This window comes from Triticum urartu, chromosome 2A (assembly GCF_056163025.1).
Source record: "Triticum urartu cultivar PI428250 chromosome 2A, HENAU_Tu73, whole genome shotgun sequence".
Lineage (NCBI taxonomy): Eukaryota > Viridiplantae > Streptophyta > Magnoliopsida > Poales > Poaceae > Triticum > Triticum urartu.
Genome location: NC_141874.1, coordinates 694,030,911 through 694,049,468, shown reverse-complemented (window position 1 = coordinate 694,049,468; position 18,558 = coordinate 694,030,911). Strand labels below are relative to the sequence as shown.

At 42.3% G+C, this 18,558-nt stretch overlaps 1 pseudogene; it reads right to left on the bottom strand.

Annotated features, from left to right (window-relative positions):
• Window positions 1-2,622: 2,622 nt before the first annotated feature.
• On the bottom strand, window positions 2,623-7,860 carry LOC125528697 (uncharacterized; annotated as a pseudogene).
• Window positions 7,861-18,558: the final 10,698 nt, after the last annotated feature.

Sequence of the window (18,558 nt, the reverse complement as noted above, 5' to 3'; positions counted from 1 at the left end):
GAATTCCAAAATCACGTTATCAAATGCAGTTAGTCTCTGTCTCTGGCCTCCGACAAGCGAAAGGCTGCACTTCAAGTCTTCAAGTAATGAAACTTTTTCTTAATTAATCGATGAGACAAATCTTTGCTTCCGTTTCGAAAAAATACTTGGCATGCAACTTTGCCTATTGCATCCTTCCATGTTAAACCTGGCTACTTTGTTGTATACACTATAATCTTATGTCGTTCATAAAAAACAGAGGATTCGTTTCTCAGGAAAGTCAAGAGAAAACTTCGAGCCAAATCAACATGACATCACGCTGACACAATGCTTCGAGCCAGCGCTACCAGCTGAGTTGAAAAAAGGAGGCACTGCTAGCTGGATATCAAGAGTAAACCAGAAAGGCTAATTCGTAGGGACAGAACGTACAAGAAAAAGATTATCCACAGCTCACTTCATTACAACATTGTTAACAACAAAGTGGCAACAGAGAGAAATACATAGTATGATTCGTCCCAAGCTTCTCCTTGCTGATGCTCACCCTCTTGCCTCAAATCACCGTAGATGGTGAACCAGATTTCGTCCCAAGGTTCAGGCTCCTGATTCAAATTGCCCACGTGCTTGTGAAATTCCTGAAATCTTAGCTTAGAGCTCACCGCACTCTTGTTGTCAACACAAAATCAGAGGACTTGCTCTTGGCAAGCAGAGAGCAAAACTAGCATGAAAGCACACCGGCACTAGTTATTTTAGCCAGAGCCATGGTTTCTAGTTTCGTATCCAAAGGGGGTCAGAAAGGTCAAATCAAAAATCAGTGAAGCATTTGAGGTATGACAATGTTGCAAAGAATTGCGTTGACGGAAAATAGATGCACCTACTGAGGAGAATGAATGAAAATTTGGTCTGCTTTACTACCATTCATCATTGGAGAAGTGTTACAGAGGCTTAAGGGAAAAAGAAGACGTGGGATCCCTATACATTCTCTCTTCACTATATACAGTACATCCTTGCTACAAAGAGAAATACATTATGATTTATGTCGGCCTTCTCCCTTGCTTACTACCCTCAAGGAAAATATATCTGAGTCTGTGGTGCATGCCAGACCACATTTCTTTACAGGCCCTGCACTCCTGATTCAAATTGCCTTTCTGTACTTCTGAAACTCCTGAAAGCTTAGCATCGAGAGATTGCAAACAAGTGCGCATGTGCAAACAATTCTTAAAATCCTCATGAACTTCGGACAGAGACACTTCCCGCAAACTTATCAAAGCAGCAAGCTAACAATTGAGCACAGCCTAAAATAACAACTCCTATTCATTGCCATGAGGGAACTGGAGAGTTCTGGGAACAGGTTTCATTTTACGAGAGTGATCAGCATCAACAGTATAGTTTTCAAAGTTTTGAACACTATGTCACTAGGTTGTTTGACTTCATTTTCAAGAAGAAAAGGAAACAAGAGTAGCCAAGAATTTTTTCCTTTCGTTAACCTCCCAAAAGCAGGCAACCAGTGAAATTACCTCATCATGATCCGGAATTACTCTCGTCACATAATTATAGTCCTCACTGGCCATTGGCCAAAGTGTTTTCCTATCTACTTTATATCTGTGGAGAGCTTATCTGGAGCTTGGTATGGTAATTCAGAGAATCACCAAATCTGAAATCTAGATTGTAAAGCTAAATAAGAGTTCAACTCCAGTACAAAGAAGTCTTCACATTCCAGTCATTGGAGAAAGGTAGTGCCCAGGGGATGTGGGAGGGAATGGACTCACGCAAAAAAAAAAATGATTGAGATGCCTATGCAATGCAAGGTGATCTCTGGATGCAACTGATGCTGAAGCTATCAATATTGCACAGGTAGTAGTTTGATTAGCCATTCTACATTCTGCACATGAATATGGAAGCACTGCTGACTATTTCTTCCTACTTGAGGATGAACCTTTGATCTTTTGAATGGCGGCCCTCACTCTTTTTCTTTATTTCTTTTTTGATATTTGTGAGAGAACCATCAGTATAGACAAATGTAGCTCTTCATAATGATGAAATTTGCAGGGTCAATGATAACGAAGCGCTTTTAAGTCTTCTTTAACTTGATGAGTGTGCTTATGGAATAATCAACTACTGGGGGATAGCGAGGGATGGGCTATATAGGTAGGTAGGTATGGTGTGAATACATGGGGGAAATGGTTTATTTTCTGGGATTTGTATACGTACACCGGCAAAGTTTGTAATCTCCTGATGAAAGAATGCAATGCCGAGTGTTGAAGAGGCAAGCAAACATAAAGTTACGCAAAAAGAATGACTGGCTTTCAAAGACTTCAGACTAGTGGAAAATCGAATTTAACAATACACACTAAATATTCAGATTGCAATAATCGAAGGCTAATGAAATCTACTGTTTTTGGCATTGGTGGGACAGAAAAATACTCCGGATCAAGAAGAAAATAAAATCAGCTTCACCACACTTAACTCAGGAGGTTCTAGGAATAAAAATTAGCAAGCTCGAGTCTTTTTGCTCAATCAATGTTCATCAATCACCTAGTAACAAGTGTTCTCTACCTTTACGACTATACGTATCAGCTGAAAACTCTCTTGTGTTATTTAATTCAGCATGGCAATGAATTCAGAGATTATGAGAGTGCTCAAAAGCTAGACTGCCAACTTATCTAAAGCAGGAAGTTCTCTAACCTTGGTCTCATGAGGCAATAAGAGTTCGACAATTGCACATTGAATACAATCTATCGTAGCTAAAGCAGTCATGAATTTCAGGAGGGGTTTGCTCACCTTCCATGGGCAGAAGGAGTTATACCTTCCCAAACATGTGTAACAGGTCACATCTATCAAGAACCCAAGAACCATAATTTGGTCAGAAAGCTTGGAACTGAACACGATTATACACAAGTTATCTTTTAATCTTGTATACGGATGCAAAGAGAGAACATTAGTCATACCAGTTAATAACAGGAGGGAATTGGTTGCACACAAGCACTAATATGATTGAGGTGCATTCTTTTCTTGTAAAGTTCCTGCATTCATTAAATTTCATTAAGCAACAACAGTTATGACAGAATCCAAGAACACCTGGTATTGGCATCAGTCTAGCATTGAATTGAAAACACTGCAGACCTTAATTTCAGTACAAAGTCAGTGGATATCATTTCTTTCACCATTATGCTAGTGTGATCTTTTGGCCACCACAGCAGAAAATACCAAGTACACTACCAAATCCTCATGAGAGATGACCAAAATCTACAAAGAGCCAGACTGAGCATAAGAACACCTGTACAGCTAGACTGTCATCTTATCAAGAAAGCATGAAGTTCTCTAACCAAGGTCTCATGAGGCAATAAGAGTTCGACAATCGCACACTGAATACAATCTAACATAGCTAAACCCAGCATGAATTTCAGCAGGGGTTTACTGACCTTTCCACAAATCTACTACCACTGCATTGTTGAATTCCAAAGTTGTCCACAGGCCACGTCTATTGAGCAACCAAGAAGCTTAGTTCAGTCTAAAAAGTTGGAACGTGATAAATACACGAGTACCATTTTAGACTTTTATATGAATGTGAATAGACAAGGCATACCAATTAGTGAAAGCCCGAGATCTCAATTTGCTCCACGCAAGCACTGAGATGGTAAGAAAGGTATTCTTGCAAAAAGTTCCTGTAATTAACAAAATTTCATTTAGCAACAAAGCTTCTGAGGAATGCAGGACCACCTCCTATCAGTATCAATGTAGCATCGAACTGAAGAAACCGCCAACCTTAATTTCAATAGAAAATCATCAAAATATCAGTTATTCCCCCATTACGATCCTGACAGCTGAACAAGTACACCAGCAAGCTTTGGTGAATGATGACCAAAATGTAACTGCAAAGTATCTTGAAACCAACCAGAACAAGCATAAGAACGCCTGCACAAGAAATAAAAATTATTGAATGCATATTAAATTCCGTCGATGAATAGAATGCCATTAGCTGAGGATCATGTTCGTTTTCTAGATATTTCTCAGTTCGATAGCGAACATCTAGCTATCGATAATATGGTTGAAGAAGTTTAACACGTACTTACCAGATTTATGTACTATGTATAGTAAGAAGAAACTCATGTGCAGATCGACTTTGCATGGATGAGGAGGATTCAAGAAGCTAAAACATGTACAGCTGCCAAGGCAGAGAACCTGTAAAGTAGATCAAAACACAGCGTTTAGATTTTTCAGTTATAAGGTAAATCAAATCCGAAATATGCCTTGATATGCGAGACCACGAAAAAGCAAGGAAACGTTAGGTATTGGGATGAGCGCAGATAGCGAAGCTTCTTTTTTAACTTGGTACTCTAGTATGATTTTCAGGATGGTTCCTAATTAACCGCTGTTCTGACAAATCAATGCCAAAATAAGCACTGAGAGCATCGCTGCTGTGCAACCTATCAATGTTCCATCCTAACACTGTTTTCACCACTCAAATGGCACTTTGTCAAAACTGCACTGTTCTGAAACTACCACTCTCTGCAAAATCCTTGCAGAGTCACTGCTCCTCTGAACTACTCCCTCCGTTCCAAAATAGATGACCCAACTTTATACTAACTTTGTACTAAAGTTAGTACAAAGTTGAGTCATCTATTTTGGAACGGAGGGAGTAATACTGAAGAGACTGCAATTTTAATTTGCAACCTTGTGTGACTCTGTCTGTCGACTTGATGAAGAAATGGGAAAAACAAATTTGGCAGCTACTGGTTATGCAAAATACAAGAAGCCTACCAGGATTAACACAAGAAAACCTACAGAACATGAGAAAACAAATGTGAATACCTTACACGTATCAATAAATTTTTCTGTGGCAAGTAGCAAATGGTAATAATAAATAACTAGTCTTTCGCTATGCCAAAAAGGAAACTAGACAAATAAATAATAAATTTACAGAATGGCAATAAATTTTCAAATGAATAGACAGGCCCTTCAGTTATTAGTCAATTACTCATATATTAATGAAAAGCATGCGCCCAAGAAAAGTGATTTAAACTAATAGAACACAGACAATTTTATCAGAAAAATAACAAATTGAGCTACTTTTCACACACACATATATATAAGGTGTCATGAATTTGTTTGGGCTGGAATTACCCATATGCGGCTGAAAGTGGAAAAGCTGTAAAGAACAATGGCAACCTATAGCAAATGAAATAGCAAAAAATAAGTTAAAATAGCAAACTCCATCTTGCATGTACTTACCAGATTTATGTACAGGAAGAAAATACCACACAGGACCCTCATGCGCCAACTGTCCATAGGTGGAGAGAATTCCACAAGACTCGTAGAATGTACAACTCAAAGACAGAGATACCAGCTGCACAGTATACACAGTAACAAGGTAAGAAAAACCAAAAGGAAAATGAGCTGGAGTCTGTGGGATCAGAAAAAAAACATAAGGGTAACGATGGAAATTGGGAATTGGTAGAGCAAGAAAGTATTTGCTACCTTGTATTTGTCTATAGTGTGACTTTTTGGGATGGTTCCCATTAACCGCTTGCAGTGCTCTGTTAGCTCCTTGGTACCGCAATCCTCGGCATGTAATTCTTCAAGTGAACTCGGGAGGCCTTCCTTGGGCAGCGAACGGAGGGCTCGACACCGCCAGATCCTTAATCTCTTAAGATTGGTCAGCTTGTTTAGCCCTGCAGGTAGGTGTTCCAGCTTGCGGTAACCCAAAAACTTGAGTTCCTGAAGCGAGGTGAGGCATTGAAAGGCCTCCTCCTGCTCCTTTGTGAAGCGTGTCATCTCATCGTTCCATTCAAAGGATAAGTTGGTGAGCGAGGAAGAAAGGAGGCTACAGAGGGCGGGCGCACCGAGGAAGCCCTCGATGTCATCTGTGTCGAGCGTCTGCAGTTTGGATTCTGTCATCCCCCGCATGGGATTGGGATCCCACCCACCAAAGAAATTGGAGGTTCCTTGGACCCTTAATTGGCTGAGGTGGCCCCGAGTAAGGAGAGGCAACAGGCCCTCGCATCTTAAATCCTCTCCGCAACTCCATATGCGTAATCGGGTGAGAGAGGTGAGGTTTGAAAGGGTCAGGACGCCCTTCACGGACCAAAGAGTCAGGTCTAGCAGGGAGGACGGGAAAGGGTGGCGAAAAGAGCATTCTTGTAACCAAAGGGTAGTTAGGGCTTTGAGAGCATCGAGGGAATGAACTACCAGACCACCACTTCTGATGTCCAACGCCTGCAGAGAGTTGGAGAGATGTGCAGGGAGGACCAACAACCCATCATCCTCCGTGTTTGCCTCCTCCTTCTCCACCTCTGCTATTTCTTGCTGTTCATCATTCGCTTATGTATCATCCATTGTAACACCTGAAGAGGTTGACGATGATACTACTGGTGCTCTTGTTTGCTGCAAATCCACCCCCACAGCAACCTGTGTTATGTTTTCACAACCATATAATCCCAGTTTGGATAGCTTTGGGAGGTGAGACAGGAACTGTGTCAATTCCTTTCCACTAGGACCAGACCATCCAATACTAATGTACTCAATAGGATGCTGCCATTCGCCAACACTCTGAACTTCTGATGACACCACCCCAAGATTTGAAGACCTTACCGTAAACCTTACCGCAAATTTCTTCAATGAGGTTAGTATTAGAAAATACTTCAGCTCCAAAGGTGGGCAATTTTCTATCTCCAACACCTGAAGTTCTGTTAGTTGACTGAATAGTAATACGTGATCTAAGTTATACAAACCATCCTTTGCTTTAACTTCCAATGATAGTCCAGAAGATGATTTTGAGTAGACCAACTTGTCCAGTAGTTTTGATCCCACACGACTTATCTCGACAGAGCACAAAGATTTGGTCCAAGGGATAGGAGGCAGCAAGATTTCAGGGCAATTTTCTATCTTAAGCTCTTGTAGTTTGGGCAACCAATCTACGTTGCAGTCTTGTTTCAGTGGGTAAACAATGTGGCTTGAACATGGCAACTCCGAGAGTTTAGGGCAATCCTTAATTATCAGTACTTGCAAACAAGGGAACAAATCACTTTCCTGTGGTGTCCATTTTTCAAAATTTTCTAAGCCAACGAATTTTATCTTTACTAGCTTGCAAAAGCTTTGATCTTGACCAAACTCCTTTATTGTAGAAATATTCGATAATCGTAGTTCACGAAGATTCCACATCTTCCCAAATGGAGGGAAAATATCCCAAGAAACATAAGTGAGACAGAGAGACTGTAGAGCTTGAAGAGCAAGTTTATCACCCAGCCATGTTGGACAAGAAGAGGCTCGGTGTCCATTAATTCTCAGCTTCTGAAGATTTTTAGGTGGTTGAAGGCTCTCAAGAACCACTTCTTCCACGCTGGGGTCAGGGTCAGTATTAGATCGTGCAGAGTCCCAGTGTAAAGATAACTTCTGCAAGTACTCTTTGTGTATTAGTTTTGCTTCAAGTGCTTCTTCTTTTGTGTGTATTTTCTCAAGGTTACAAATGCCAACCTCCCTTAGTTCCGTCAAATGCTCTAGCTGGTTTAGTTCAAACCCTGTACTTTCTTTTTTGACTGGAAAAGCTTTTAACTCTTGTAAGAGATTTAGTTTCCCCACATTATTAATACCAGAATGAACCTCATCATCTCGGGCAAGAAAATGGCACAGTTTTGCAAGGTTGCACATGCCTCTAGCCAAATCACAACGCCCACGCCATGTTTTTAGATCCAAAATTTTCAAATGATAAAATATAGATAAGGTTGTTGGTAAATGCATCAGGCTCATATAAGTCCCTAGCTTTAGGTATCGTAGATGGAGAAGTGACGAAAAGTTATGCAACATGGATTCCAGGGGACATGATAATGTGGGCAAACAAAGAACACGGAGATCATTTGCTTTCATATCATACCATGTTTGCATCATGTTGCTTGAGCATTGCACGTGGTTGATTGTGTTCCTTTTTGTTTGTTGTTCTTACTTGGGTAGAGCCTGGAGACGAGTACGTGAATGAGGAGCCCGTTGAGTACGCTTACGAGGATCAAGGCAACTCTGAGAACTTTGCAGGCAAGATGACCATACTCTCAAAATCACTTCTATCTTTGCTTGCTAGATGCTCGCTCTTTTGCTATGCCTATGCTTCGATACCTACCGCTTGCTTATCATGCCTCCTAAATTGCCATGTCAAACCTCTAACCCACCTTGTCCTAGCAAACCGTTGTTTTGCTATGTCACCGCTTTGCTCAGCCCTTCTTATAGCGTTGCTAGTTGCAGGTGAAGTTTGGAGATCGTTCCTTGTTGGAACATGTTTATTGTTAGGATATCACCATATTATCTTATTTATCTTAATGCACCTATATACTTGGTAAAGGGTGGAAGGCTCGGCCGTATGCCTGGTGTTTGGTTCCACTCTTGCCGCCCTAGTTTCCGTCATATCGGTGTTATGTTCCCGGATTTTGCGTCCCTTACACGGTTGGGTTATAATGGGAACCCCTTGACAGTTCGCCTTGAATAAAAATCCTCCAGCAATGCCCAACATTGGTTTTACCATTCACCACCTAGCCTCTTTTTCCCTTGGGTTCCGCGGACTCAAGGGTCATCTTTATTTAAACCCCCTGGGCTAGTGCTCCTCTGAGTGTTGGTCCGAACTGGGCAGCCTACGGGGCCACCTCGGGGCAACTTGAGGGTTGGTTTTACTCGTAGCTTGACCTATCTGAGTGTGCCCTGAGAACGAGATATGCGCAGCTCCTATCGGGATTTGTCGGCACATTCGGGCGGTGTTGCTGGACTTGTTTTACCATTGTCGAGGATGTCTTGTAACCGGGATGCCGAGTCTGATCGGATTGTCTTGGGAGAACGAATATCCTTCGTTGACCGTGAGAGCTTGTGATGGGCTAAGTTGGGACTCCCCTGCAGGGATTTGTACTTTCAAAAGCCGTGCCCGCGGTTATGGGCAGATGGGAATTTGTTAATGTCCGGTTGTAGATAACCTGAAAGTTAACTTAATTAAAATGCATCAACCGCGTGTGTAACCGTGATGGTCTCTTCTAGGCAGAGTCCGGGAAGTGAACACAGTGTTGGAGTAATGATTGACGTAGGTTGTTCTAGGATCACTTCTTGATCATAGTTGTTCGACCGTGCTTTTTCCTTCTCTTCTCGCTCTCTTTTGCGCATATGTTAGCCACCAAATATGCTAGTCGCTTGCTGCAACTCCACATCATACCTTTACCCTTCCTATAAGCTTAAATAGTCTTGATCACGAGGGTGTGAGATTGCTGAGTTCCCGTGACTCACAGATACTTCCAAAACCAGTTTGCAGGTGTTCGATGATACCGTGCAGGTGACTCGACCGAGCTCAAGGAGGAGCTCGATGAAGATCTTGTCCTTTGTATTGTTTCATTCTAGTTGATCAGTAATGGAGCCCATTGGGGTCGATCGGGGATCTGTGTAGCATTTGGGGTAGTCTTCTTTTATTTTGGTTCCATAGTAGGACCTTGATTGTATCTGGATGATGTAATGCTTTATTCATGTATTGTGTGAAGTGGCGACTGTAAGCCAACTATGTATCTCTTTCCCTTATGTATTACAGGGGTTGTGTGAAGATTACCTCATTTGCGACATTGCTTTCAATGCGGTTATGCCTCTAAGTCGTGCTTCGGCACGTGGGAGATATAGCCGCATCGAGGGCGTTACAAGTTGGTAATCAGAGCCTTCCCCGACTTAGGATCCCCCTGCTTGATCGAATCGTTGGCGTTGTTGAGTCTAGAAAAATGTTTTGAGTCATTTAGGAATTATATATATAGGAGAGTAGGACTTATTTTTACTCCCCAGTCCCTTCGTCGCTCTGGTGAGGCATCCTGACGTAGAGTTTTGACTCTTCTCTTCTCAAATTTCACTAAATTTTTTTAGGATCACGCGGGTATCTTGGAATCGTTCCAATGGTTTTGTGATGAGAACATTGTTCTTGGTGCCTCCTGACATTTAGGGGTTATGGAAGTGTCCCCGGGAGTTGAGCTCCGAGGTGTTGTCGTCACAATTTTATCGTTGCAGTTCTGGAATACCTGAGTTTCGCCGACATCAAAAATCTCTTTTATGTAGTTGGTGAGATAACCTCGACGCCACCCAGTACTGGGGCGGGAGTTCGGGAGTATTGCCATAACTCGTATAATGGATGCTTTTCGAAGGTTGAGGTAAATGATTTCCGAAGGTTTCTTGGTTATGTGTTGAAGGATGGATACAACTGGATGTAGGATTGCTAGTTTTGGGTGAGATATTATGCTTCCCCTGTATCCCCAACACCTGATTGCATAACTGGAAAGTTTCGGGAGTTTATAAGTGGGAATTCAATTAGCTCTTAGGATATCTTTTCGACAGATGTATGATATGAAATTGGGGTTCGACGTCTAGTGGTCCGCCTATCCACGGTTGGTTTTACAGTGGTCTCGTTGTGCCTTAAAGAGTCCTTGGCTATGCTGACTCGGGGACGCTTCGTATGTCATGTGCACTGCCTTGTACATGATGGTGCTGTACGATCTAGCACATGTAGGCCCCACCACGAAAACTTCGGACGAAATCTCTATCATATGTTTGTTCCGGCTTATTTTGCAAGCCAATCCTTGTTTTGTTTTGATTTTGGTATTCGAGTTGCTTCAAAATCAAATGTTGATCTCATACCTTGCCTAAGTGGTGTTCTCATATTTCTATGTGAATACTAATCCTTTTCGATCATCGAGATGGTCATGCCAATTCTTTTTCAACCGGCGTGTTTCTCTTCAAGTGGATCTGATCATTTTCAACATCCGCAAGATCAACTCAAGCCTTCTCAACGGTGTTCGTTTCATCCATTCCAGTTTGCTTTTGTTTTTCCCGCCCTCCCACCCTTTTTTATTCAAGGACTCAGATTTCCTAATCAACTATCATGTTATTGATGAGAAGTCTCTCCATTCTTTTCCGTCCATGTTCTTATCCGGTGATTCTCATGAAGATGCTAAGGAAGCTACAAGTTCATCATTGTTCATTCTTTTCTTCTCCGGTGGAACCAATTCAAGCCTTGTTGATCATATCCTTTTTCCTTGTTTCAAATACTTTCTCATGCCGGTGCACCTCATATTCAGTCATTTCTTGCTATTCAATTGTTCCGGAGTGCTCAAGATATCTCAAAGATTCGTGCTTCCACTCTGCTTTCATTCAAGCTATTTCGAGGTTGTTATCTCATTCAAGCCTTTTATTCAACCGGTGCAATCTCTCCTTTTCAAGTAATCGTTCAATGGTGTTTCTTTTGAGTGGGCCCTAACCCACAGGTCTTTTTCCAGGATCTTACCTAACTCTTCTAATTCTCCCGGAGCTATCCTCAAAAATTCTTTTCGAAGTTGACGTAAGAGAAATTATCATCAGTCTTATGTTTTTTCTCCAAGATCTATCGAATTCTTTTCATCGTTGGCTCAACCTCTTCGTTTTGACTCTTCCGGAGTGTCTAAATAATTCATGGTGGTGTTTCTCGTCGTCATTCTCGGATTTTGAAGACCGAAGAAGAGTTTCTCTTTAATATTGCTCCATTCTCTTCAAGATTCGTGATTCTAACTTGTTGCCATCCTCTCATAATTATTTTCGATTGTGGTAATTCTTTTCACCCATCCGAAGCAATTCAAGAGTCTTCTCAGTTTGTTATCCGGAGGCCATCATTGCAGAAGAATTATTCATTCTCAAACTTCAACTGTCATTCTCCAAACCTACCGGTGAATCATTCAAATATTCTCTAATCAGTTCATGATCTATTCGTTTTCATGTATCAAATTTCCTCAAGTATCTTCATTCGTTCTTTAATTCTTCCCGGTGTTTCTTTATCTTTTCTTCAATCGTTCTCAATTCTTACGGTGGTTCATTCAAGACTAATTTCCCTTCATTATCATATTAATTACTCGTTGTTTCAACCCTACCGGTGGTTCGTTGAAGACCTTCTCAAGTTTAAGCTATACCTCTCTTTAATCCTTTCTATGAGAATAAGTAGTATGCCAAATCCGTTGCTTGTCATCAATTTAAATTGGTGAAGGATAAGCATAATATAATTCTTATTCTTGTTTCTTCCTAGTGATTAATTCCCTATTCCGTAGGCTCATCAAATTCCTGATTTCAATTGTTTCATCTTCTCTTTTTCCCGGAGTTCCAACCTTTTTCAATTATTTCACCACGGAGATTCGTCTAAATCGGTACAAGGATTCACCTTGTGTTTTCAACTTCTCCTTCCTTCCGTTTGACCATTCTTTTGTTTAACGAAGTTCTTCATGAAGGTTCTACATGATGGTTCATCAACGATTTAATTCCTTCTCGAAGTGTGATGACGGGAAAATGGCGGGCGTGAGAACACGCGTCCACGTCATTGATACAGAGTGAATAATTTAAATGCATAAAGAAAATGGAGATCAAACATTGCAGGTACTTTATTTCTAGAACTCTTATATTTACATAAAAGATCTGTTAATTACATCTCCGAAGAGAAAACCCCTGATTAAGAATTCCGACATATCTATTACATAGCATCACAACACATGAGTACTACAAAATGTAGAAATAAAAGAAGACTACAAAATGTAGAAATAAAAATCCTCCTCGCTGTCTTCAATGCCTGCGTACTCGGAGAGCCTTGAACTTCATCTATGCTAACATACGCGTTGCATAATATTCATGGTTTGACAATGTTCATTCATATAGCACATTCATGCCTAGCTCATTAACCATCGTGAATATGTAGTAGTTGTCTTATTTAATGGTTAACTAGCCGGGCTAACGGTGTATACGCAATATAGGGCATAACTCTTTTTATGAGTTAATGGCAGAATATTGGGTTTACTTTATAGCAATGTATATAGCGTTGCCTCGACCCATTATACACGAGGGCTATATGAAATTTGTTGATGACATATTCGATCACACTATATTACGTTTAGTGCGAGTAACATAGGCTATGACCCTAGTTACTTTTCTATTTTGTAGATGCATGCATTTATATGAAAGGAATGCATGGTACAATTTAATGTGTATGAGAGATTATATTATGACATATGGGTGATGCCTAAATACTAGTTTTCCTAGTCTCAAACATATCATGTATGGACATGCAATTAAGTCAATCTTGTCAAATGAGTTTGGAGTTGAATCTCACGTGCCTGAGAATGTTTCCTTTATAAAGTTTCACTTCACTTGTATTAGTACTAACATCATGTAGCAACTTCGTGCCCATGTGTAGCATAACCAAATGAAGTATCGAGACTTCTTCTTGCTTGTATTATCACCACGTAGCCTAGATTGTATGCTTATGGTGTAACCAAACAGAAGTGTGTATCAGTATATGTTTCGCATGGACATGATGAAGTATATGACAATTCTCAAAGCCTAGATATATGACCCTAAACTATGAAGAGCCAAAGTCATGTATATTGAGTTGTCATGGCTTCGTTTCACATGGGTTTTCATTAGTACAAAATCCGAGCATATAATGCTACTTCTTGAGACTAATGAACACATAGACACATGCTCCATGTTTACACCCTATACTGATGCATTTAGGGGTCTAGCTAGACTATAAATTATATGGAAGGAACATGTGTGAATTTCCAAAAAAATAGGACCTTATGAAACCAAATCAATATGAGCTTTATTTCTATTTCTATCCTTGATCTGTATCAACAGGGGATGCAACATCACCATGAGACCAAATCAAGATGGACATATTTTTATTCTTGAATTGTATCAACATGGGATGCAAGATCACCATCAGACCAAATCAAGATGGACATATTTTTATTCTTGAATTGTATCAACATGGGATGAAAAATCGCCATGAGACCAAAACAAGATGAGCATAATTTTTAGTCTTGACTTGTATCAACATGGAGATGCAAGGTCACCATGAGACCAAAACAAGAAGAATTTTAATTGCATCGTGTGCACTTAGTTTGCATCATTATAGGATTGAGGAGTGATACATGACCACTAGGCATCTCATGCATTATCTTGAACTGTATCAACATAGGATGCAAGATCACCATGCGACCAAAACAAGAAGAATTTTGTGGGTAGAACCGAATATATATATATATATATATATATATATATATATATATATATATGAGATATGTGTTGAAAATAAAGCATCATCGATGAATATATTTTAATCTTGAACTGTATCAACATAGGATGCAAGATCACCATGCGACCAAAATAAGAAGGAACATATTTTTTATTTTTGAATTGTATCAACATGAGATGCAAGATCCCATGAGACCAAAACAAGATGGGCATAATTTTAACCATGGTTTGTATCAACAAGGGATGCTAGAGCCCATGAGACCAAACTAGGTGTGCTATATGGAGCGACATCGAACACCAATAGTAATTTGAGACATATGGTGCAAGAGGAATGCATCAAGAAAGGAGCTAGAAGGTAGCCATGTATTCTCACCTTGCCTTGGTTTTTTTACGTGTGATGCGGACGAGCAACGCCGGCGTGTAGCAGCTTGTGGGCGGTGCAGATGACGAGCAGTGCGGCGGACGACGTATGTGGACGGCGGCGAACGGACGACGGCGAGCGGACGACGACGGCGAGCGGACAGCGACGACGGCGGCGAGCGGATGGCCGGCGACGAGCGGACGGACGGCGGCGATGAAGCTAGCAGCATATGTATGTGCGTGAGCGATGGATGGATGAATGATGAGCTAGCAGTGATGGACTGAATAAGCGATTGATGGATGAGGTGAGCAGCAGCGGCGGCGTGTGGATGAAAAAATGAGCGACCAAATGAGACCAATCCCTTTGTGTGCTTGGTGACCATGTATTTATAGTGAGGGGGAGCAGCAAAGAGCTGTGGCTGCATGTGCGCGCCCATGTTCTGTGATCGTGTGGTCGTGCGATCGTGAGCGTGGCGCTGCTCCTTTCCTTTTCTCTATTTCTTTATTGCTAATTAAACGGCGACGTCCCATCAGCCTGTATGGGCTTAATTAGGCCATCATTTGTCAACGTATGGGCTCTTGCTCTAATCCATTTCCTTGTATGGCTGATGGATGATGAGGCAACACATGTGCATGTACACGTAGGCATTTTTTTAAAGTGGGCTAGGCCTGATTCTAGTAATTCATTAAGGCTAGTTTTGAACACATGGTCTCCTAATATATGCATGCATGCCTAGCTATGTCACGTACGCACACCTCATGCATGTATATGTACCGCAATCCAATGAATCTTTTTTCTTTGTTGTGCAGCAGATCGCTCTTACAATTGGCTATCTCTATCATTTTTTATGTGTATCCATTAAGATACAACGATATTTTAATGGAGAAACATACCTCGTGATGCTTCTACAACATTGACGCCGCCTCTGACAGTGAAATTTTAGATTGCTTTGATAACATTGGTGTCGCCTCTGACAGTGAAATTTTAGATCGCTTTGACAACATTGGTGCCATCTTTCACGGTGTAATTTTAGATCAGTATCGCCGGCGACGGTGCACGTACATATGAACTGTGTGTTAACCATTTTTCCGTATATTCTTTTTCTTTGTCAGCGATGGTGCATGTACATATAAACCATGTGTTCTCCATTTTCCAATAGGTGAAAACTTAATGGTTGTTTATTTATTTCATAATATTTTATAACTGTTGGTTTAATGCGTGCATAATTGACATTCGAAAATATATCATAGGCTTTTTTTTCCAGTCATCAATTTGAGTGGTTGATTATATTTTTAATTCATTTTTTCATGATAAAACAGATTGTTGCCTTTTTGTATTTATATTTTAATATTTTATATGGTTTATGCATTTCATTTTATCTTGGTCAAAATCCATGTCAACAAAGTGTTCATCAACATTCTTTTCAGAGGAGCTCAAGCATTCTTCATCTTGCATTCCGGAGTGCAATTCTTTCTTCCGTACCATTGGAGGTGGTATTATTCTTGATAATTTGAGTTCATGTTTCATGATTCACATGTTGTTAAGTATGAGATATATTAAATCCATCAATCTCGTCATTGGAGTTATCTTGGGTTATATTTCACCTAAAGCCTTACCTAAGGATTGTTGCTATCTATGGTGCTTATAAATGACTCAAGTTCTTCTTTTATCCTTCCGGTGAATAAGTTTCTCGTCTCCTTGTAATATCAATCCAATCAAATCTTTTCCCTGTATGGCAAGTTGTCACCTCTTAATTTTAGATGTCTTCTATAAGTCCATATCAAGCTTATCCTTTTCGTGGGTGGTTTTTTTCCAACAACTCCGTGCGACCTTTCTCTTTAAGATGCCTTTCAAGCTCATCGGAGGTAGAAGATGTTGTTTTCTTCTCTGTTCTTTTGTTCCGACGATCCAACTTCTATTCTTTCATTCCAGAGGCAGTATGATATTGCTTTCTTCAACCATCATCTCGTTTCTACCGGAGTGTTTGGATGTACTTCTTGTCCACTGCAATCCTTTTCTCATGTCTTTCAACCTACAGAGTTCCCGTGATGTTCCTGGTTCCTCTTTTCTAATGGAGTGTTTTCAACTTCGTTCATCTTCGTTGTATTCTTTCTTTCAATTTGTTCAACCTCTTAAGGTTCATTGGTTTCACTCGTTTGTCAAAGAAGCAAGTTAGTTTTACCTATTCTCTTGCTCTTCCGTTTTCCCCTCCGGTGCCATTCTAGATCTCGGGACGAGATCCTCTCATAGTGGTGGAGTGTTGTGACGCTCCGAGACCGATATGCCAGGTGTCTTCCAGTTTTCGCTATTGTTGCCTTGTCATTGCTTGCGTGTCATGCATCTCATATCATGTCATCATGTGCATTGCATTTGCATACGTGTTCGTCTCATGCATCCGAGCTTTTCCCCAATTGTCCGTTTTGCAATCCGGCGCTCCTATGTCATCCGGTGTCCCTTTCTACCTCTTTTCGTGTGTGGGTGTTAAACGTTTTCGGATTGGACCTATACTTGTCATGCGGCCTTGGTTTACTACCGGTAGACCGCCTGTCAAGTTTCGTGCCATTTGGACTTCGTTTGATACTCCAACGGTTAACCGAGGAACCGAAAAGGCCTCGTGTGTGTTGCAGCCCAACACCCCTCCAAAGTGGCCCAAAACCCACCAAAACCTTCTCCATCATCTAGGTCGTTCGATCACGATCGCGTGGCCGAAAACCGTGCTCAATTTGGAGCCTTCTACCTCCCTCTACCTATATATATGTGGCTCTCCCCGAAATTTCGCGCAGTCCAAACCCTAGCAAACTCCTCCCCGCGCCGCCGGACAATTCCTCCCGCGCCGGCCGGACATGTCCACCACGCCCTCCACCTCACTCCGGCCAATGAGGGCCTGCCACGTCACCCGTCGCCGCCTCCCGCGCCAATCGCGCCGCGCCTCCCTCCACCCGCTGAAGCCCGCCCGGGCCCGGGCGAGGCCCTCCCGGCCCATCTCGCCGCCGCCGTGCTTCGCGGGCGCACCGCCCGAACCCCGCCGGCCGCCTTCGCCCGCGGCCGCCGGACCCGCTCGCCGCGCCGCCGCGCCACTCCATCGGCGACCTCGCCCCGTCGCCACCTACCCTTGTCGCCGGCCTCCTCGTGCTGCCCCGCGCCGCCATGGCTCGTCGCCGGCCTCTTCCCCACCGTCTCGCCGGCACCGCCGACCGCCGACGTCGCCATCTCCGTCCGCCTCTCTCTCCTCTCCGGTGAACAAGGGACACCGGCGAACCTCGGTTCACGTGAAGCTACAGTAACTCCAGATCCAGATCCAAAACTCGGTTGACTTTTTCCCTCCGAAACCCTAATATTTTGCATACTTTGACATGCCATAACTTCATCACCATTGCTCCGATTCGTGCGTGTAGCATATCAAAATGTTCGTCTCGACGAGTACACCATTTCGTCTCATTGCATCATTGTCTTTTGAGCTCATCTTGATGCCCGAAATGCTGTTAGAAGAGGGCTATGTGATGTTTAGTTGCAGATCTGTTTCAGCAAATGCACTTTTGTCATTTTTGCCATGATTAATGTGTGCATGCTATGATCCTGAGCCATCTAGCAATGAGGGTGTATGCCATGCATTTTTGTGATCTTTGTGGTGACTAGCACAAGCATGCAAAGTAGCTTACTATTGGGGAACGTAGCATAAATTTAAAATTTTCCTACGTGTCACCAAGATCTATCTATGGAGTCATCTAGCAACGAGGGAGGAGTGGATCTACATACCCTCGTAGATCGCGCGCGGAAGCGTTCAAGAGAACGGGGTTGATGGAGTCGTACTCGTCGTGATCCAAATCACCGATGATCCTAGCGCCGAACGGACGGCACCTCCGCGTTCAACACACGTACGGAGCAGCGACGTCTCCTCCTTCTTGATCCAGCAAGGGGGGAGGAGAGGTTGATGGAGATCCAACAGCACGACGGCGTGGTGGTGGAAGTAGCGGGATTCCAACAGGGCTTCGCCAAGCGCTGCGGGAGGAGGGAGATGTGTCATGGGAGGGAGAGGGAGGCGCCAGGGCTTAGGTATGGTTGCCCTCCCTTCCCCTCACTATATATAGGGCCAAGGGAGAGGTGGGGGGGGGGGCGCAGCCTTGGCCCTTCCTCCAAGGAAGGGTGCAGCCAGGGAGGAGTCCATCCTCCCCAAGGCA